The 23,594-nt window shown below is 45.0% G+C and overlaps 1 long non-coding RNA gene across 3 annotated transcripts; it reads left to right on the forward strand.

Annotated features, from left to right (window-relative positions):
* Positions 1-4,405: 4,405 nt before the first annotated feature.
* On the forward strand, positions 4,406-20,719 carry LOC126994770 (uncharacterized). 3 transcript variants are annotated; one of them, XR_007749578.1, is made up of 5 exons: positions 4,406-4,670; positions 5,969-6,106; positions 10,581-10,664; positions 17,049-17,207; positions 20,122-20,719. It is a non-coding gene; the product is annotated as an uncharacterized LOC126994770 (long non-coding RNA). The 3 variants fall into 3 exon arrangements; XR_007749579.1 differs by having other exon boundaries at positions 6,024-6,106; XR_007749577.1 differs by having other exon boundaries at positions 4,406-4,649.
* The last annotated feature ends 2,875 nt before the right edge of the window (positions 20,720-23,594 follow it).

The following is a 23,594-nucleotide window of genomic DNA, read 5'->3' on the forward strand; positions in this document are numbered from 1 at the left end:
ATATTTTCACTACCTGTATTATAGAGAAGCATACAGCAGGAGTATGACACGTTAGGCTACTCTGGGAGTTGAAAAAAGAAGATGACGAACGCCTTAGAGCTTCCATCAACACTGCGTCCTTCTCTTATATATATATATATATATATATATATATATATATATATATATATATATATATATATATATATATATATATATATATATATATATATATATATATATATATATATATCGCTTGTATTTATGATCCAGTTTACATTACTGGATTGATATTTTTATTATCTGTTCATCCAAAACCGACGGCCTCCCACACCTCACCGCCACCCTGTTTGACCAACATTCATCTTCAAGAAAAACTGAGATATGCCATCATCTGCTGAGAAAATTCTGCACCACACTAGCATAAAATTGTATCAGTAATGTAAAAATACACATACGAAAATCAGAGTTAAATGGAAGAAAATGACCCAAACTCTACAAGCCCTTGTCAAATATGTGTTCTTGGGCGGCATGAGTAAAACATAAAACGACCCGTGACTCGAGATCTGCGAGCTTCGGGTTCGAATCCTAGCGTGCTCCAAACTTTTACTTTACTGTCTCGTGAAAAATGACGTACGGCGTTGATGCATTATTTACATTATTAATGAGTTTCTTTTTTCTTATAATAATGCATTGCGTGTTTGAGCTACGAGTTTGCTTTGCTTGGATTGGTGACTTTTTCTGTCTTTTACTTAATGCTCTTTTTATTAGTTCTCTTCTTCGTCCAGTGAGAGAGAGAGAGAGAGAGAGAGAGAGAGAGAGAGAGAGAAATGTATTAAGTCCATAAACATATACATCACGAAATCTAGATAGATAAACAGATCAGACGTCACACACACACACACACACACACACACACACAGTTCGGGCAACAGCCTTGTCAGTAGCGGGGGGCAGCGGGGGGCTGAAGACAAGGGCGCCGCCACCAGCCGTCTCTGGCCTGGCCGCTGCCGCGTCATTTTTCTCTGAATTAATAAAACGTGCCGACAATGATCCCCAAAGCGTCGCAGCGAGCCACTCTGGGGCCCTGAGCTCTGGAACGGGATGCAGGGCGTGTGCTCAGTGGCCCTGCCGACACCCAGCGTCTCGGTGAGCGTGGTGCGGCGGCGCTGGGGCTGGGTGGGGTGGCGCTTCAAGGAGACGAAGAAGGTGGCCAGGTTCACCTACGTAGACCGCGTGGTGCGCCCCGTCGTCACCTACTCCTTCCTGGACCTGGCGCAGCTTGTCAGGACCAGCGCCAAGGGCGGCGCACAGGTAAGGGTCACCCTTGCGCTGCTCATCGGTGAGAAGCGCGTGGCCAAATTGGGGCCCAACACCTTCATGGGCAGCTGAAGCAGAACAGCTCAAACATGTCTTTTCTCTGCGTCGACAGGGAGAAGGTGACCCTGCTGAAGCGCACCGGCCTGTCGGAGGCGACAACAGTGTGGCCGTTTGACGTTATCAAGCCCGCTGCCCCACCCAAGCGGCAACGGTACAGGATGTATATTGACCCAGGGCTGGAACCGGGCGCCCAAGACCCTGGCAATGCCGAACAGCAGAAAGACAGCGATGAGGAGAGTCGCTGGGAGGCGCGCGATGAAGAAAACACAAGACGACTGAAGAAAAGAGTTACAAGGCTGGCGGAGACACAGCCGACGACAAGAAGTCTCGCTGGGAGGCGCGCGATGAAGTTAAACACGAGGAGACTGAAGAAAAGAGCGACGAGGCTGACGGAACAGCCGACGACGACAGTGGCTGGGAGGCGGACACTGAAGGAGCGGACGAGGAGGATGAAAGTGGCGAGTCCTCGGATGGCAGTGGCTGGGAGACTGGAGGGAGGACGCCGAGCAGGGCGCCGGGCGGGGCCTGCCGGAGGCCAGGGAAGGCAGGTGGCGGCTTCCTGGAGGCTGGGGTGGCGTGGCAATACGCCGCCCGCCCTGCTCATCTTGGGCTCCGCGGCAATCATGGCAACAGCCATCTGGTGGTCACCCATTGGCCTGCGAGGATTAGCGGCAGGGCGGCAGCGGCGGCGAGCAGTAAGGGCGTGAATCAGCCGCCCATAGGAGCCACGTCAAGGCTCCCTCGCTTTGCCCACGCCTTCAGGCCAACAGAAGGCGAAGGGCGAGGAGCATGGGCCAGCGTGGTCCTGGAAACTTCCTCTAACTAGGGCCACAAAACTCCCTCCTTTGCCCGCCTTCAGGCCAACAGAGGCGAAGGGCGAGGAGGATGGGCCAGCGTGGTCCTGGGCTTCCTCTAACTGGGGCCACGCAAGGGCTCCCTCCTTTGCCCACGCCTTCTGGCCTGGAGCACGCCTTCAGGGGCAGCAGAGGCAGAGCGGCAGGAGTGTGATGCCAGAGTTGCCTGGAGGCTTCCACGCTCACCGCTGCAGAGTGCCGCCCGGGTGCATGGCGTAGCTCTCTGTTGCGTCCATGCAAGCTCCTCCTCCTCTCCGCCCTGGCATCTCGTGTCCTCGGTATCCTCCTTCCAACACACTCTGCATCGCTCCTCTGTGCTGGCCCAAACAATCTCAGTCTCGCCTCCTCAGGAACACCGCAGCGTCTGAACAGTCTCAGTCTCGCACTCCTCGGAAACACAGCAGCGTCTGCACTCTGCACTCGCCCAGGCTCAGCCTCGCCTCTCCCCGAACCATCGTGCACTCGCCGCCGCTATGATCACTCGTCTCTTATCATGTTCCTCGCGGGGCGTTGCCACATCAACAGAGGCTACAATAGCTGGGTGCTTCACATCTCCCATCACCGGTCATATATACTATACAAAAACAAACGTCAGCGAACAGCAGACCGCCACGTCTCCAGTTCTGCCAGCACGCGCAATGTACAAAAGTGAAGTGGAAACATCCTGCAGACCGGCACATCTTCACTCCACAGTTCTGCCAGCACGCGCAATGTACAAAAGTGAAGTGGAAACATCCTGCAGACCGGCACATCTTCACTCACAGTTCTGCCAGCGCGCAATGTGCAAAAGTGAAGTGGAAACATCCTGCAGACCGGCACATCTTCACTCACAGTTCTGCCAGCGCGCAATGTACAAAAGTGAAGTGAAAACATCCAGCAGACCGGCACATCTTCACTCACAGTTCTGCCAGCACGCGCAATGTACAAAGTGAAGTGGAAACATCAGCAGACCAGCATCTTCACTCACAGTTCTGCCAGCACGCGCAATGTACAAAAGTGAAGTGAAACATCAACAGACCGGCATCTTCACTCCACAGTTCTGCCAGCACCGCGCAGTAACACAGTTCTGCCAGCACGCGCAATGTACAGTTCTGCCACCACAGCGCAATGTACAAAATGTACCCGTGAAGTGGAAACATCAACAGACCGGCCATCTTCACTCCACAGTTCTGGCACGCGCAATGTACAAAAAGTGAGTGCAAACATCCAGCAGACCGGCACATCTTCACTCACAGTTCTGCCAGCACGCGCAATGTACAAAAAGTGCAAACATAACTTCAGAGGACACACAATGACATTATGCAGAAGGAGCACAGAGTGCCGGAGGAGAACAGTGGTGTAAGACTTCCCTTTCTGTCTGTCTAACAACGTGCGTATATGAAACGTAACGATAAAACACGTTAAAACTGGAGTTGGGTAGCACATTCATTCATGTATTCATTCATCTCTGTAGCAACCTATGCATATGAAACAGGGTAATACGCATGAGAGAGGTAGGCGTGCTCTGTGAAAAGAAGCATATAAAGGACATACATTTCATAGTGTTTATGCCTCCGTGTGTTCGGGTTACTCTATTGAGCATCGGAAATGTTATGAATAACACGTCCAGACTGGAATAAGAACACACGTAAGTGGAGGCGCAGTCCATCACGTATCTGGCTAACCCTGCTCGGCAGTGGGGTCCCTCCGGGTCACCCAAATCCTCTAAAATGGGTGCAGGCTGCGGCGTCAGCTGATCGGTTCCGCTAAATGGAACACGCCAGATCACGACCCAGAAACGGGTTACGCTAAATGGAAGATGCTATAAATGGAAGAGGCTAATAATCACACGATGCAATGCCTGGGATGGCATGTTCCTCCCTTCTCCTTTGTTGTTAAACGCAACAATGAACAATCAATCAATTTATACTACTTAAGATAAAACTCGTTTACTTCAAGTATTTCTACAATATTAGGCTAATGGACCAAACTCATTGTGGTTTTGAGATATGGCAGTAGTAGCCTTTTGGGGTGTCCTTGCGTACGCCAGTCCTCGTCGACAGGCAGACTTGCTCGGCTAGATCGATTTCGATCGCCAATAGAGTCGGTCTGTCGGCACGTCCTGCCTCTAGCAATGGCCGGTGCTCCCCCGTGCAAGGAGGGAGCACTGTTTTTCCACCTCTGACGGCCGCCGTCTTCGGACAAGGGCCCGTTGTCCCCTAGTGATACTAGGCGACAAATCTTTGAAGAAGTATCGGAGACGCCGTTGCAAAGACAAAGGCAAGAACATCATCATCATCATCATCAGGATCTACATGTAAACAATCAGGCCGCGTGTGACACCCTCAGCCCCACGCTGGCCAGGCGCGGCGCCCCACACACCAGAACACTTCCTGCCACGGCTACACTCCCCCACACCAGCCGCAAGGCAGCCCCAGCCAGGCTCCACACCCTCAGGTCAGCCTGTGACACCCTCAGGTCAGTGCCACGCAGCCTTCCCAGACTGGCCTGGACCTCAGAGAAAAGGCACTTTGAACCACGAGCCTCCCCCATTTTCCCACCACATCCATCACACATTCATCACACATTCATATCTCCCATCATAATAAGTTTCCTTTCTTTCTCAAAACTGTTCAAACATGCATTCACTTCCTCCCAAAAAGCTTCCCTTTCTCTCAGTCCTTTTTTACTCCTCACATTTACTGGTGCATAAATACACACCCATGCATACTTTTCTAAACCTACTTTCCTTTCAGCCACACAATTCTTGATCCCTTCCAACCATAATCAGTCTCCACACTCTTTCAGACATCACAACACTTCCTTACTCCTGCCTCCATACTTCTCATCCATCCCCGTCCATACAACCCCCCAGGCACACCCTCCCCTGCCATCACTCACACCAGTTCCTCAACTATGTGTTTCAGTCACTCCCAACACATCCACTCTACCATTTACAAAATTTTCAATCATTACTTTCCTCTTTTCCTCACCACCTTAACCATTAATAGACACCAGTCTCATGCATTCCTTTCTCTTCGGCCGTCGCTCATGCCTCTAAAAAATCTTTTTTTTTAAATAATATATCCAACAGTAACATAGTGAGATTAATGTAGAATGCGCTTAGAAATTTATTGTTTGAAGAACTCGACAAATTTGCATTCCCTTGAGCAAGCATTATAGTGAAATCATGAATATTGATTGAGTCAAATTGTTGTGAAAAAAATGTGTGTGTGTGTGTGTGTGTGTGTATGGTTAGTTGTTGTATTTACCTTGTTGTAGTTTTACAGGGCTGGGCTTTACACTGGTGTGGTCCCATATCCGTATCTACATTTATTCAACTTTTCCTTAAAGCTTTGCACACTTCTCATAATACTACATCCTCACTGAGTCTGGTCCAAACCTCTATATTTCTTTGCGGGAAGCTATGTTTATTTATGTCTTTGTGTGTGTGTGTGTGTGTGTCATGCATGATGTATGTGCACCAGCTGGCTCTCAGTTTACAAAATGATCATTGTGTCTGGCTGAAGACATTTCCAGCACAACAGTTTCTTATATTATTATTTTAGATAAACATTTGTATATATTGAACAAGGCCACTTGAACAGCATAGTGGATGTAAGTGTATATATGCAAAACTTATATGATGGTCATGCATCAAATCAGTTTCATAAAAATTGGCAAAATTAACGACACGTGCAGTGTCTCGACTCAGCTTAAGCACGTCCGTAGTGTTCAGCGTCTCATGGAGGTCACTGATTCCCTGTCTCAAACAGGGGAATGCTCACGTTTTTGGGATTGCTTCAAAGCTTGACGAGACACCTCTCCCAGGCTCCCTCCTTCACGCTGGACCACCCCTGGAGGAGGACTCCCTGGAGCCTGCCAAGGAGTACAGGGATGCTGACATCAATGAGGTGTGTGTGTGTGTGTGTGTGTGTGTGTGTGTGTGTATACTTGTTTATATTCCTGGTTGTGGTAAACAGGAAATGAGTTGCACTCACAGGGTTCTGTCTGTGTGTCTCACTCTGTCAAACTTGTCTTTACATTAATTTTAGGATTTGGACTGGTTTATTTCCCTGTCCAGGCCACCTCGGTGCATTAATATACAGAAATCTTTTTTTTTATATCCTTCAAGCACCTTTTTCCTGCCTTTTCTATCCATTGCTTTTATTTGCATTGAATTTGTTATTTCTATCTGGCTCCATTGACAAAGCCTGTCCCTGCAGCAGCTTACAGTCCTTCTCCTTCCCTCGGCACCACGGCAAACATGGTCACCCAGAGTTGTGCATACATCAGCACTGAGGCCTTCACAAGTCCCTTCAGGCTTTCCTAGACACACTCTACAACACATCAGTCACCTCTGATCACTGGTAACTCAACAAATTAAAGACACGTCTGCTCATGTGTTGCTTCTCCGGGTGTGTGAGTTAGTGTGGTATCCATGTGTTGTCTTGTTTGCCCGATGTCATTGTTGGTGTTTGTGCATCAAGCTGTCATTTAGCATCATTAAAGAATCACTGTGACCTTCCAGAGGTGTATTGTAGAACATACTTTGTACCTCACTCAAAAAGATACTCATTGAAATTGGATATGGACTGTTAAATATTGATGTTAAATGAGGCTTACATGTGTTTTCCTGTGTGTCTGAGTCACTGTGTGTTGGAACAGGCTATACACGATTATGAACCAGTTGGTGAAGGACTGTAGCCTCCTCCAAGCACCCCTGTGTGACAGTACAACTGGTATTGAACCACTCAGAACAGAGTGATGAACCAGTTGGTGAAGGGCTGGAGCCTCCTCTGAGCACCCCTGTGTGACAGTACAGCTGGTGAACCCACTCAGGACCAGAAGGTGATGAAGATGTGCTGTATTATATTTCATTCAGATTCATTCATTATTAACACTCACCCAAAAATGAATTATTCAAATACTTTAAAAAAACATCTCCTTCAAGTTGTTTCAGAGCTAGAAAGATGTCATTTTGTCCTGTGTGAAGGTGTGTTGCGTTAGCCGTAACCTTGTGACTCACCGTGGACATTTTTATGGATTTATTTTTATAGGTTGAGTGTTGGTAGATTTTGAAGCTCTAGTGTTAGGCTTTGGTAGGATTAAAGTGGCAAAAGATGCACTTTGTACCCAGAGGCACAGACTGAACTGGTGCCGTCATGCAGGTTGATGAGGGTAATCTTGAGCCAGCACCAGACCCTGGAGTGCTGCCTCCTCCACCCAACCAGGATCCCTCCCCAGGGCCCATGGAGCCACCAGAGGTAAGGCACCATCAGGCATCCCTTCCCTGTTTGTAATTTTGGAATGTCTTCAAGTGACTTGTTTCATTTCCTTTTGATTTCTATTCAAGTGATTTTCCTGTATTTGAATTTCAGACCAAGCATTTTGCAAGGTCTTCAGACAAAGCCTAACAAAATATTGTGCCTTCCATTTTTTCTATAACTCAAAAAAATGTGACTAATTGTAAAAGTGTACCCAGGTCATAGCTGGGCACGATAACAAAAACCTTATTCGATAACCGATAACTGATAATGGAAAACCTTATCGGTAATAACCGATATTCGTTAACTGGAAATACAAATATAGGCGATAACCGATACCGATATTAATCCACAATTCCGATACTAGCTAGCGATAAGTCCGATGAGCGAAAACGATGCTATATTGATATTTCAAATAAAAAACATAGATGAATTCAAATTTTTATTATCTGTATTTTAGAAACTTACAAAACCTGAAAACCACACGTTGACACGTAGCTAAGGACGGTAATACTGGAAACGCCTGAACCGGTGTTGTGTTATTTGGCGTCCCCACATTCGCATAAGCTGCTTTTGTTTGCAAACACTGGTCTCTCGTGAACTGCGCATGCTCAGACCAGCAAGCGTGAACAGTCTCAAAGCTTTTTAACCGTAATTAGGAGTTGCTGGAAGGCTGAATCAGACATACAGTACCACCATCCCCGCTGGTTCTAGAACGACACTCTGTACGAGTTGTATTTATATGTACAGAGTGTCGTCCTGAAAACGAGATAGTGTTACTGTATGTCTGGTTCAGACAAAAAGCTACTGGTCTGAACATGTAGTTCACGAGAGACTAAACAAAGTGCCAACTTTGATGATGGGACACCAAATAACACAACACCAGGTGCCTTCAATGCCATGGCATGCTCACAAACGAATATGGAATATCAAATTTGAGGCAGTGAATAATCATTTTTTCGGGCAAAGTTAAATGATTTTTCTCTTTGATATATTGTTTTTTGAGTAACAGAAAAAATAACCTAGTGTTTTAATGTTGATGATCTAAGTATGAAATCTCTTCACCAAAGATATGTTCATACCCCGAAGTTTTTTTCGTACAACATTGGGCCACGCATGCACAGTAGGGAGGAGACAACGTTTTTATTTCTGAGGGGCAGAAAAAAGTAGCGATTATCGCTAGTTTGGTGACAAAAATAATGAAGATACCGATATATATTTAAATAAGTAGCGGATGGCCGATAACCCGAATTTGTTATCAGCAATAAAGTATCACGATAACGCCCAGCTATAGCCCAGGTGTGTTGAGGCAGAGGTGGCAGCTGGGGATGGTTTGCAGAGTTATTGTAAATGTATTTTTTCTAAGATTCTGTTATAAAAGTGCTTAGTAAAATGCTTAATGTTTGATAGATTATGTGGTATCTATAGAAATGGGTTTCATTACATTAAGTTCAAATATAGAATTAGTTATAGAATAACTCACAAAATACTTTCTCAGGATTAATTCAGCTTTTTGGTTATAATTATTTCATTGAGTATAAAGAACAGTTTGCAAAAATCAATTATTTGCTCATTCCTAATATTTTTTCTACTAATTGGGTTTAGTTAGTAATAGAAAAGTTATACAAAATGATGTTCAACTTTTGGTGCCGAGCTTTAATGAAGGCACTCAAGTTTTGTTGAGTGCAGCGTAGTTGTTTAGATGTCTGTAGCTATGGGCTGAATTTAGAAGGAAAAACATTACCCAAACATGCAGAATGCTTTCCTTATGGCTAAACACTGACATAGACATTGTATTCTTTTTGTTTGTCTTGTTTCCTCCCCACACACCGAACACTGCTGAGAACACTCCAGAAGCTTCAGTGACTTGACACTAAAGATGGCAGGGTCTGGTGTGTGCCAATAAGTAATGTTGTAGTAAAGATGGCAGAGGTCTGGTGTGTGCCAATAAGTAATGTTGTAGTAAAGATGGCAGGGTCTGGTGTGTGCCTCACCTTTCATTATTTATTATTTATTTCAATATGAGAATCTCTGGACCTAAGCTTTACTGATCTTCTTGACCTTCCACACATCTTAATTTTTGTTCTGTAACCAAGTCGTGTGTTTGACTTGCCTTGCATTTGTTTGTTGTAGGTATTTGATTGTTGCCTTGGACAAATTGGCTGCATGGAAGTATTGATGCAATGCTCACTCATGTGGATGGCATCTCATTTATTCAAGTTTACAAAATACTACTTGGATCTCACTGTTGCTCCTCCACCAGCTGCCTCTCCCTGAGATCCTCCCTCAGTCTTGGGTCTCCCTCGCCCTGCACCTCCATATCCATCACTCTCCTTCCCACGTAGTTTTCGTCTCTTCTCTTCACACGTCCAAACCGCTGCAGTCTCCTCTCCTGCGCTTCTGCCGACACTTCCACCACCTTCACTGTACCTCGAATCTTGTCATTTCGTATCCTGTCTGCCCTCGTCACCATCCACCTCAACATCCTCATCTCTGTGACATCCACCTTCCTTTCTTGCACCTTTTTCAACGCCCATGTCTCCGCTCCGTATATATATATATATATATCTATATATATATATATATATATATATATATATATATATATATATATATATATATATATATATATATATATATATGAACTCTAGAGAAGTTGACAACAGTTCATATTTGAAGGCATTTCCAGCATTACTGTAACTTTTTGCAGGCCTGTGATGCAGCAAGGTGTGGGTCTGACCTGCCCAAAGTACATGTGCAGACTGCATGGATCACATTGCAAAAATTAACGTTGATGAAAACCTAAATAACTCTTAGGGCACTTGAACATTAGGAAAAAATATCTGAAATATATATTTTGCTGGAGCATAGATTTGGACACCTCAGGAACTTGACTGAAGAAACATGTGACCATCACTACTGGACTGTTCCTTCAGGGTCCTGTTAGCTAGCCATCCTGCTTCAGTAGAGGTTTAGAGTTAGGCCATTGTCATGTTTCTATCCTTGGTATCTAAAGTAGGCCACCATTTAGTGTTAATTTCTCACACTTTTCCCACAATTAGTATTTCAAATGTAGTGAGCTTCCTCGTGCTGATAACTGTCCCTTCTTTCCCTGCTGCAGCATCGTCATGTCAGCTGTGAAGGTGTTGCTGTAGGGAGGTTTTCAAGTCTTCACAGGCCTTCACAAGTCCTCCAGGGAATGAAGGTAAGAGTCCTTATTAACCCGATAATTTTGTGGCCTTACCGTGTAGCAGCAACGGGACAAATTTGTGGCTTTACCGTGTAGCAGCAACAGGACAAATTTGTGGCTTTACCGTGTAGCAGCAACAGGACAAATTTGTGGCTTTACCGTGTAGCAGCAACGGGACAAATTTGTGGCTTTACCGTGTAGCAGCAACGGGACAAATTTGTGGCTTTACCGTGTAGCAGCGACGGGACAAATTTGTGCCATGATATAAACCCCCCAAAATAGATGATACATAATCTGATCACAAATGCTTTGATATATATTATGAAATGGTTTGTGTGAGGGGTGATTTTTTCTCATTTTTCTCGCTTGGAGGGACCATTAAGAAACATGGTCCCCGCTGCTACCACCGGGTTAAGTAATGACAGGACCTAGGCTTCGCTGGGTCAGTCTGGTCTACCTCTTCTCTCTACTGACCACCCAGAGATGTACGCACATCCCCTGAGGTGCGGGGCAGAGCTCACAAACCAATCATACAACCGTCTCTTGTTTCATATGGTGCAGAAGAGGCTTTGTCAGACTATCATTAGGCTCATAGAAATAGCCATGGACATACTGACACTACCCCCACCAAAGCCTTATTGAATGTGTGTGTGTGTGTGTGTGTGTGTGTGTGTGTGTGTGTGTGTGTGTGTGTGTGTGTGTGTGTGTGTGGGCCACAGTGTAGTTTAAACTCCCCCTTACTACTACTACTACTACTACTACTACTACTACTACTATTTCAATCTTTCCTTAATCCCTTCCTTTAATCTCTCTCCTTTTGCTTTTCCTCTCTCTCCTCTTGTTTCCTCCTCCTACTCCTCATTCCTCCTCCTCCTCCTCCTCCTCCTCCTCCTTCTCCTCCTGGCTCGACCTGCCCGGCGCACATCAAAAGGTACTCACTAATGATCTGCGAATCCAATATGATAAAACATTCACGAGAGAGAGAGAGAGAGAGAGAGAGAGAGAGAGAGAGAGAGAGAGAGAGAGAGAGAGATGACTATAGATTCTGAATGTCTCATAGTATTCTGTAAGGTAACGTAGATTTCGACAACACTCTCGAAGGCTTATCGGAGATCTCCACGGGTAGTTTATGACCCGGGTGGCAGGTTGGCTTTCTCCTGTACCATGAACCTAAAAATACTCTCATTGGAACCCGACTGATCCTTTTGACCTCTGGAAACAGCTGATGTGGGAGGCGCAAGCGTCTGACAATATGGGAAATTTAAAATCTAAAAACTCTTCCATGACAGTCCGTATAAAACCAAAACCGTGCTATTGGAAACTGTACTATTTGAGGGACGGCTGTAGTAAGGTCTTGGCATATGGCGGAAGAGAACGGACGTACCCAAGTGTGTGCTTCAGGCTTTTCTCACCAGCGCCGCCCAGCCCACCGTGAGGCCTTGCTGTCAGACGCTGCCACGCCTCATGGTAACTATTTCCCGAGACCAAAAAGGAGGTCATTTGGGTTCTAATGTATGTTCTTTTTAGGTTCACGGTGCAGAAGAAAGGTCAAACCACGAGAAGGGTAATAAAACTACTTCGAAATGCCCAAAACTCCTTCAGCCTTGTCAAACATGCGCTTGGGCGCCGAAATGTTTAAGAATGTGACCCCTTGCCTTCATAACCCTTTGCTGTGTGTGTGTGTGTGTGTGTGTGTGTGTGTGTGTGTGTGTGTGTGTGTGTGTGTTATCAAAAATATGAGTAATCAACACCAGGACTCGTGGGGGATAAACGACACACACACACACACACACACACCGGGACTATTTCACCTCCCAAGTTACCTGTAACCTAATAATATCACGTCCGGAACTTGAGTCCTGCTTCGCCCTAATATACAACAGCTCCTAACCCTGACCCTTCCAGCGGCCTCACCACGTAGCCTGCTGCCACACCACACCACAGCTTTGGATCTTCAAGTCACGCCCAAGGCAGACACAGAGAGATTTACATAGATTTACATAGATTGACGTAGATATGCAGACCACACAGACTCTATGGTACAGGCTAGGTGATCCGTCCTTCAACTTACGCGGGATTACATTGAATCACCTGCCAGGTCCTTCCATTTCTTCTTTAGTAAATATTAGAGAGAGAGAGAGAGAGAGAGAGAGAGAGAGAGAGAGAGAGAGGAGAGAGAGGTTGATTTATCCTAGTAAACTTAGCTTAATTAGGACAGAGATAGGCTGGAAAATCTTTTATTATTATTATTATTATAATTTTTATTATTATTATCATTTTTTTTATTATTTTTTTTTTTGTGGTGTGTGTCTGTGTGTGTGTGTGTGTGTGTGTGTGTGTGTGTTTTTCTCTCTCTCTCTCTCTCTCTCTCTCTCTCTCTCTCTCTCCCAAGAATTAAAAAAAAAAACCATTTCTCTACGATCAACACACACACACACACACACACACACACACACACACACACATTTTGCATTAAGATATACACGTTAAAATCATTGCCTTCCGGTCTTTCCCTCTCCTGGCGACCGACCGATGGCTGTTTGGGGTGTCTGTCTGTCTGTGTGTCTCTCTCATGTGTGTGTGTGTGTGTGTGTGTGTGTGTCTTTTTCTATGGATGAGGAGGAGGAGGAGGAGGAGGAGGAGGCGGTGGAGGGGTGATGTGTTCTCGTCCCCGCTGAGTCCAGGTGGCGTCCGTCCGTTGACAAAGTTGACCCGTGGAATGCACCGCCAAGTATCGCCCAAAATATTCTAACATGAAAAAAGACTCGCCACTCATCTCTGTATGTTTCTTCTCTTCATTCTTGGTAGACTCTGAAAGAAAACAAAATGGTGCCTCTTCCATAAAACTTGTATATAGCCCACGACTTTTAATATTTCCCGCAGAACTCCACAATATTCCCAGTCAGTCAGCACCAAATGTCTGTTAGGCCAGAAAACCTCCCTTGGCCTTGGCAGTGACCTCACGCGGCCGCCCCGTCAATCAGTTCGTCAGTGAACATAGAATGGTTTGCCTGGCTCGCTTTGCATGACAAGTTGTCCTGACGAGAGGTCGGCGGACTGTTTCCTCTTTCCCTCGTATTTAGGAGTTCACTTAACGGGTTTAAAGGAATGTCAGAGACGCGCTTCTTTAGGGCGGCGGGGAAGGTCCTCTCTGTGTGGGTCCTTGATAACATTGTACGGGACGCTCAGTGTCTGTCACAAACACCTGTAATGAATATTATCAGGCGGCAGGGAAGGTCCTCTGTGTGGGTCCTTGATAACATTGTACGGGACGCTCAGTGTCTGTCACAAACACCTGTAATGAATATTATCAGGCGGCAGGGAAGGTCCTCTCTGTGTGTGGGTCCTTGATAACATTGTACAGGACGCTCAGTGTCTGTCACAAACACCTGTAATGAATATTATCAGGCGGCAGGGAAGGTCCTCTCTGTGTGTGGGTCCTTGATAACATTGTACCTCAGTGTCTGTCACAAACACCTGTAATGAATATTATCAGGTAGCAGGAAGGGCGGGGTCCTCTGTGTGTGGGTCCTTGATAACATTGTACAGGACGCTCAGTGTCTGTCACAAACACCTGTAATGAATATTATCAGGTGGCGGGGAAGGTCCTCTCTGTGTGTGGGTCCTTGATAACATTGTACAAGACGCTCAGTGTCTGTCACAAACACCTGTAATGAATATTATCAGGCGGCGGGGAAGGGCGAGAATGTATATTTCATATCTTGCCAGATTTACTGTGACAGTGTGTGTGTGTGTGTGTGTGTGTGTGTGTGTGTGTGTGTGTGTGTGTGCGTTCTTATCTGTGTATATTTTCAGGATTGAGCCTCGATTCAATGTTCCGTATCTTATAATTTTTTATCACAAAAATATATTACAACAAAATTTGTTAATCGTTTGCGTACACGATTTAGTATTCTTAAACATGGATGAGTTTGTTTGGTTATGATGTCAGGAAGTGTGTCCGTGGCAGCCTTGCTCAGCGTTGTAGGACAAGGAAAAACCGTAACTGTATTCCGTCCTGGGAAGGGAGACCCAAGGCATTGGCGAACACCTTGTTTGTGAAGGAGTCTGGACGTCTGTAGCTCTGGCTGACTGGCTCAGGAAGAAGTCTGTAAAGAGTGGCAGTGCTTGCATCCTTCTTGGCTGTGGGCGACAGAACCCAAATATATACAAATTTTTCTCCATAATATTATTGTTAAGGACACTAATGATAAGTCTTGACACCGTTGACATTTACTACTCCACTACGTGTACATGAATATAGTTTGTGTAACGTTTTATGCTGAACTCAGTCTGCTGACGAAATATTTTGACTGGTCATTGCTCGGCCAGCAGCCCAGACGAGGAGCACATCCCTCCTGTCCCCTCCGTCAACTGGGGCTGCGTCAGCGTTGGCCGGGGCGGCGGTCCCTCCCACACCCTCCACACAGCATTTAGCCGTCTCAAAGCCAAGAGAAAAAGTGGTTGGTGGTTGATCTCGGGAGTGGCCAGAGGAGACAAGTCGGACTGATGAGGCGACGGCGCGGCGGCGGGAGACGCCTCTCTTTCTTTAATTTTTTGAAGTCTACGTTTCTCTCTCTCTCTCTCTCTCTCTCTCTCTCTCTCTCTCTCTCTCTCTCTCTCACACACACCCAAATGAAGTGACTATTAATATATTTTCTTTATTATTTCTTTCCCTGAATGCTTATGTTTTACTCCATCCTGCTCCTAACATAACCTGACGTAACCTTACCTAACCTAAGCTAACCTTACCTAACCTAATCTAACCTTACCTAACCTAATATAACCTTACCTAACCTTACCTAACCTAATCTAACCTTACCTAGCCTAATATAACCTTACCTAACCTTACCTACCCTGACGTAACCTTACCTAACCTAACCTAACCTTACCTAACCTAAGCTAACCTTACCTAACCTAATCTAACCTTACCTAGCCTAATATAACCTTACCTAACCTTACCTACCCTGACGTAACCTTACCTAACCTAACCTAACCTTACCTAACCTAAGCTAACCTTACCTAACCTAATCTAACCTTACCTAGCCTAATATAACCTTACCTACCCTGACGTAACCTTACCTAACCTGAGCTAACATTACCTAACCTAATCTAACCTTACCTACCCTGACGTAACCTTACCTAACCTAATCTAACCTTACCTAACCTAATCTAACCTTACCTAGCCTAATATAACCTTACCTAACCTTACCTGACCTGACGTAACCTTACCTAACCTAATCTAACCTTACCTAGCCTAATATAACCTTACCTAACCTTACCTGACCTGACGTAACCTTACCTAACCTAATCTAACCTTACCTAACCTGATGTATCCTTACCTAACCTTACCTAGCCTAATATAACCTTACCTAACCTTACCTACCCTGATGTAACCTTACCTAACCTAATCTTCTCCTCCTCTTCCTCTCCCTCCTCCTCCCGTCCCTCTGACTCTTAAAGCGACACTTGTTATTATTTCTTGTCCGTTTTTCCCCGTGTTGTGTTGTGGGGGTCAGCTTTTACTGTGCGTCCGTCACCCATCATCGCCAGGCTTACGCTGAAGGGGTTACTCATCCACCCCGCTGCTTAGGGGCACATCCTTAAACCTTCCCACGCCAAAGCTCACATACTTGCCAAGGCTTTCGTAAGAGTTTTGGGCATTTCCAGGGGTAGTTTGATGACCCTTCTGGTAGTGTGACCCTTCTTCTGTACTGTGAACCTAGAAACACGCATTTGCCAAGGCTTTCGTAAGAGTTTTGGGCATTTCAAGGGTGGTTGATGACCCTTCTGGTAGTGTGACCCATCTTCTGTACTGTGAACCTAGAAGCACGCATTTGACAAGGCTTTCGTAAGAGTTTTGGGCATTTCAGGGTAGTTTGATGACCCTTCTGGTAGTGTGACCCTTCTGTACTGTGAACTTAGAAACACGCATTTGACAAGGCTTTCGTAAGAGTTTTGGGCATTTCCAGGGGTAGTTTGATGACCCTTCTGGTAGTGTGACCCTTCTTCTGTACTGTGAACCTAAAAAAATATTCATTAGAACCCGGTTGACCTCCTTTTCGGCGTCTGGGAGTAGATGATGTGAGGGTCTGACCATTCCGACCGCTGGCTCATTCCGTTAGTCTGTGCATAGCTATGGTCTGTCAGGATATTTCAACTCTCTTTCCATATAAATTTCTGTCTTTGTCTGTCAATCTATCTACTTATCTTTCTATGTAAGGCAACTCTGGATTTACGCAGTATTGTGAAGAACTGAGCTCAGCTGTGTGGCCGTGTGAGTCCAGTTGTGTGAGACATCTGGTGGTCACTCAGAAAATATCGCTAGAAGTGAAAAAAAACGTGTAAAGCAAACATTTATTCCAATTATCAGACTTCATAGGTATGATGTCCCCACAGGTACCTGGTTTTTAGCTTACTAATTGGGTCATCTGAAGCACGGGGTCGCTGCCAGCCGGGCCAGGCGCCGCGGGACAATGTGGCGCTGGAATACTCCAGTAACAATGGGCAGACGTGGGCAGCACTGCAGCGCTTGGAGCCTCAGCACACTACTCGCAGGTGAGGCATCTTATTTTGAGCTACACTCTACTATGCTGGAGACAAGGAAAATATACAAAGAAACAGGCCTCACTGCATATTTGTTAAATAATAGGAAGCGGACCAAATGTAAACCATTAAAAGAAATATGTGCCCACAAACACACTGCCCCAATAAAAGGTACACTAAGGAGGACGATAAACGACAATTCTGGTTACAGAGGCCCTCGTCTTCATACTCCCCCCAAAACTATTCAAATCATAGGATTAAGGAAATACAATGTAGGAATTTCTTTTCCAGTGTTTACCAGCAATAGTGATAAAAAAACTGGTAATTCTTGTACGAGGGAGTTGACAACATGATCTTGAAGAGATTCATGTACATGGAGGCCGCGGGAGGGTATAGGCATGTAGTTAGCATGTTTAGAAAAGTGTAAGTATCTTGCACATAGGTGACCGAAAATAGGAAGGCGGTGGCCGAATGGTTAGCCCGCGGACGTGGTGACCTGAGTGTCCGGGTTCAAGTCCCACCACAATTGTCACCGAGTGGTTGAAGATTATCCCAATGCTATGCAGATCTTCGACCAAGCCTGGGTTTAGTGACTTCAATTAAGAGGAATACTGTGAGATGGCATGAGCCAAGCAACTCATATATTGCCACGGCAGCCACTTTAAATAAAATTCGTCTTCGCAGCTAATGGCCAGTCCCCTCAAGACCGGTACTATAATCAGCGCATAAAAATAATGTCTAGATTAAGAGGAAAAAAGAAAAAAAATGGCAACAAACCAGTCAAACAGGTATACAGCAGCAAAAATGGGTAATAAGGTCTGAATTTATCAACAAGAGCCAGAAAATTGGTCGCCATTTAGATAAGCTGAAATATTTTGTACGCACCATTCCTAGTGCTTATATCAGACAAAAAAAGAATGACTAATCAGATAAATTGAGCTGAAGTTAAGGACTTAATTTGTATAATTTAGGGGTAGGCGGTGGCCGAAGTGATAGCGTACTGGACCCACATTCGCCGCGTGATGGACGACGCGGGTTCGAATCCTCACGCTACCACTCGGATTTTTCAGTCACCGCCGAGTGGCTTAAACTACCCACATGTTGTCCTGAAGACCACCCATCAACCCGGACTCTAGAGGAAGCCGTCCAAGCGAATCAAGAACGAGTTCCGGGGGGCAGCATGAGCCAATGCAAGATGGCGCCACTATAAACACTCGCCTGCGCCAGAACGGGCCGGGCCGACCATCAGGCCCCACCTGGAAGAAGCTTGGGGGAAGATGCCTACCAGCGCAATAGGCAACAACGTAAAAAAAAAAATATATATATATATATATATATATATATATATATATATATATATATATATATATATATATATATATATATATAAAAACACGCTTCTGAGAAGATTTCAGATGATGATGTCCAACATGAATTGTCTCTTTTGAAAGAGTACAAGTTACAGGGAAATAAATAAAAACCGTAGAGGAAAGGTTCATTCACGGTGTCATTTAAGATGTTCAAGTTTCTTCATGAAACTTCTTATAAAAATTCTCCGTGCATTGTTGTCACCATATAGGGTATGTTTACCAATCCTTAATGATCAGAGGTCCAAGGGATCAGAAGTTAAGAAGGGAAGGCTAGACCTGACTTGGTATTTGCTATACTTTTTGCTTGTCTTTTCTTATAGCCATTTGGACATGTGTGTACTATTAAATAAAGAGTCTGCTCTGCATGTAAAAAAAATATCGCCATTTCTAAACTAAATGGCGCAGAATAACCATTTTAGCGTCATTTGATTGGTAATTATGTTTGGCAGATTACATGGTCATGAGACCATTGATGACGCTGGCGGTAGACCCCCATATCAGGGCAAAAGTGAAAATATTGAGTCCTACCATCCAAATTATATGACGTCTCACACCCCGCCTTCATGCTCATGATCAGACTTGGGATATGTCTACAGAAAGTTACATGGACGTGAACGAGAAGGACAAGGACAGTTGTTGGGTGGAGATTGCTAAAACCCTTGAAGTGTCTGTAGAACCATCGGCAACGTAGCATTTCAATCATAGAGAGTGAGTTTCTGGACTGTGTGCAAATTCATTACTTCAGGAGTATCAAGGAAGATTCTGGAAACTTATAAAGGATATGTTTTTTATACATATGCATGTTAGTTTATTGAGAAAAGTAATGTAGGTGTAATTCTGTTGCAAAATTTCAAGTATATTTTGCAGGCGCTTTAATCCTGTGCCTACAAATACGGTTTTACTACTTGAAAATATAATGAACAAAGCCTACGAGTATAGATATTTGACTTCAGAATAATCGGAAATGAGAACTGGTGATTGGAGACTGCAAAGTGTTATGAATCCAGACTTTTGATTCCACTCATCCCTTAATCATCAGATTTGGTTGATCTGAAAATACTAGATGGATGCTAGATTACTAGATTAGTATGGGGTTAAATTTATTTGAACACGAGCTAATCTATTTTCAAACTAACCTTACTGGCCTGCCTCATGTTACGTACCCACAGATAGTAGCCTAACATCGCTGAACAGTAAGTAAGTGATGTCTTCACGAGAGAAGGCAAGCAACAAAACTCGGAAAATGTTTGAAAGATGCGCAGGTGAGATGATTAGCACCTGCAGACAAACCATATTAGCTGGGTCGGTGTCACAGAGGGGATGGGGGCAGAGCAATGTTTGTCTTGCGGTCTTTGCAAAAACACTGATATATTTTTCCGACAACCCAATCTTGGGATATTCAGGGATTGCCGAGAACTTTGATGCACCACTGCAGCTATTTGGTGCACTACTGTAGCAATTTGTTTGTATTTTCCTGATTAGAGTATTTAATGTAATAGTGAATGATCTTTACCACACCCATTAAAAATACGCATATATTTATTTTGTCCCCACAGAAAGGAGCCGTTCTTCGTCCCGCTCCCACCCGCAGCCCGCACCAGGCACACTCGCTTCCGCTGGTGGCAGGCGCCTGGGGACATGCTCTTAGCAGACGAACCTTTTCCTGGTGAGTTCCCTAGGATCAGGCCACCGGATTTAATGACATGGTAAAGAGAAACATTTCATGTGATTGGCAGCTACACTCCTCACCAGTATCAAGTGAAAAGGTTAATAAGTGCACAAAGAAAATTAGAGAATAAGAATGGAAGCAAACATCATGGATTAGGTGAAAAAAATGGTTTCTATAAGTTACTAATGATAACTGAGTAGAATGTGGACTTGGCAGGTCATATCATGCATATCGTCAGCTTTCTCGAGGTTAGGTGTTCTGAATCGTCTCTGCCAGTTCTTCTCCCCCGCACAGATGCTGTCCATTTACAAGGACCTTGTCTGCCCTCGTATGGGGTATATGTCTCATGGGTGAGGGAGCTCCACACACACAACCCTACTAGACAGAGTGGAGTCTAAGGCTCTTCGTCTCATCAACTCCCCAACTCTTACTGACAGTCTCTTATCTTTTAAATTCCGCCGCAGTGTTGCATCTCTTTCTTAATAACTCCACACGCACAGACATTTTTGACAAGGTCGATGTTCTTCGTCTTATTAACTTCCTCCTCTTACTGACAGTCTTCTACTATTTAGATTTTTAGATTCTGCCATAATACAGGCTTTCTTTCTATCATCTATCAATATTTTCATGCTTTCTGAACTTCATAACTACATGCCTCGACCCCTCCGGCAGCCTCGCTGAACGTGACTTTCTACTCTTGCATTAGGGATTTGGATTGCATATGGGTAGTCTGTAGTTAACCAGGATCTTCATTCTGTGATCCCTTTCGCTTGTAGTAGGAGTCAAGATACTCCTCTCTTGAAAGAGGTCAAGTCATAGGCAAGAGGAAATACAGATATAAGAAGGCTGTTCAAGAGTTTACCAGCAGAAGGGATAAAAGAATGAAGATGCTGATTAACTCTTGCATAGGGGATTTGGACGGCATAGGGGTGAGTAAGAGTAGAGCAGTCGAGTGCAGCGGGGCCGCGGGAGGGGGGGAGGCATGTAGTTAGCAAGTTCGGAAGAGCAGTCAGCATGAAAATATCGGTAGAAGATAGAAAGAGAGGCAATATTGCGGCGGAATTTAAATGGTTGAAGACAATCAGTGAGAGAATGGGAGTTGATGAGACGAAGAGGATTAAGACTCTACCCTGTCCAAAAGGCTGTAGGTGTGGAACCCACCCACCCACATGTGAGATGAATACTCCATACGAAGGCGGACAAGGCTCCTGTATATGGACAGCATATTTGCAGGGGAGAACTGACGGAGACAATACAGAACGCCCAACCTCGAGGAAGCTGGTTTAGGGAGAGAGATGTGAAGTTTCCAGTTCAGATTTTGAGCTAAGGATAGACCGAGGATGATTAGTGTTGAAGAAGGTGACAGCTAAGTGTCGTCGAAGAAAAGAGGAAAGGAGTTTGGAAGGTTGTGTTGAGTTGATAGGTGGAGAAATTGAGTTTTTGAGGCGTTGAAGGACACAAGGTTCCTCTTACCCGGTCGGAAATGATAGTAAGGTCTGAGTTTATGCGTTCTGCAGCCTCCTATCTGGAGTCCTGTAATTCCTGATGGGAGAGTCTTCTGTTGAAAGAAGTTGAATAACGCAGAGTAGAGTCATCAGTGTATGAGTGGAAAGGATAGTTTGTTATGGAAACATAATCATTGATGAATAACGGGAAGAGAGCGAGAAATAGGACAGAGCCCTATGGAACACCACTGTTGATAGGTTTAGGTAAAGAGCAGCGATCGTCTGCCACTGCAGAGATAGAACGGCCGGAAAAGAAACTGGAAATACTGTAAAAGTACAGAGAGGGATAGAACTGTAGGAGGGTAGTTTAGAAAGTAAGGACTTGGCAGACGCTGTCGAAAGCTTTCGATATGTTTAGCGCAACTAAGAAAGTTTCACCGAAACGGCTAAGAGAGGATGACCTTGAGTCAATTAAGTAGGCAAGAAGATCGCCAGTAGAACGCCCCTTGCGGAACCCATACTAGCGATCAGATAGAAGATCAGAAGTGGATGGGTGCTTATGAATCTTCCGGTTAAGGACTGATTTAAAAGCTTTAGATAGGCAGGTAAGTAAAGCTATAGGACGGTAGTTTGAGGGATTGGAGCAATCACCCTTCTTAGGCACAGGCAGTATGTAGGCGTACTTCCATCAGAAAGGAAAGGTAGATGATAAAAGGGAGAGACTAAAGAGTTTGACCAGGCAGAGTGTCAGCACGGAAACACAGTTTTTTTTAAGGACAATAGGAGGGACACCATCAGGTCCACAAGCCGTCTGAGGATTGAGGCTCTGCGTAACGAAACACACGATAAATTTATCCAGCCAAGGAAAGGTTTTGCCGGCGCCGGTTATCGAACCCGCGACCAGCGAGACGGGAGAGCCACCTCAACCAGTCGGCCAAAGAGGTGCCCCTCGCAGAGTGAGTTATGGGAGGCTCGCCCATCAGGCAAATCGCTGCACTACACGGCTCTCCATTCCTATTTAGATTAAATACAGTTTTATATCCCATTTTCTATGATCTTCGGAGAGCACGAGCCATGATTCTACCTGTTACCCACTGGGGTGACACAACAGAATCACAGGAGAGGATGACCACCGCCTGCCACCAATTAAACGCCAGAATATATTCTTTACTATACTACAACACGTGCGTGTACCGAAACACACGAGAAATTAATCCAGACAAGGAAAGGTTTTGCCGGCGCTGGGGATCGAAACCGCGACCAGCGAGAGCCACTCCTTAACCAGTCGGCCAAAGAGGTGCCCCTACTCGCAGAGTGAGTTATGGAAGGCTCGCCCATCAGGCAAGTCAGCTGCACTACAAGAGGGGGGATGAGTAGGAGGATATAAACCCAGAATTGTACTGAGTGGAGTTTGTACAGAAAGTTTGAGAGAAGTGTTTACCCTTAGAGACAAATGTGACGGCGGTACTGCCGTCAGGATTAAAGAGAGGAAACAAAGATGAAGAAGTGAAATTGGAGGATATATAATTGGCTAGGTGCCAGAAGTCTCTGGAAGAATTAGATAAAACAAGGTTGTGAAGCTTTCTATTATTGAAAGAGATTTTGGTTAGTCGGAAAATAGATGTAGCACGATTCCGGGCAGAAGATCATGATAAGCAAGAGTGCGAAGGTTCTGGTACCTTTTGTGAGCTGCCTCTCTATCTTTGACAGCACGAGAACAAGCATGATTAAACCAAGGCTTTTTAGCAAGAGGAGTAGAGAAAGAATGTGGAATGTATGCCTCCATTCCATAGACAATCACCTCTGTGATGCTCTGGGCACACACAGGGGGGTCTCTTTCCTGGAAGCAGTAATAATTCCACGGGAAATCGGAAAAGTACAAACTCAGGTCGTCCCACCGACCTGAAGTGAAATG

The sequence above is a fragment of the Eriocheir sinensis genome, unplaced genomic scaffold, assembly GCF_024679095.1.
Source record: "Eriocheir sinensis breed Jianghai 21 unplaced genomic scaffold, ASM2467909v1 Scaffold87, whole genome shotgun sequence".
Taxonomy (NCBI): domain Eukaryota; kingdom Metazoa; phylum Arthropoda; class Malacostraca; order Decapoda; family Varunidae; genus Eriocheir; species Eriocheir sinensis.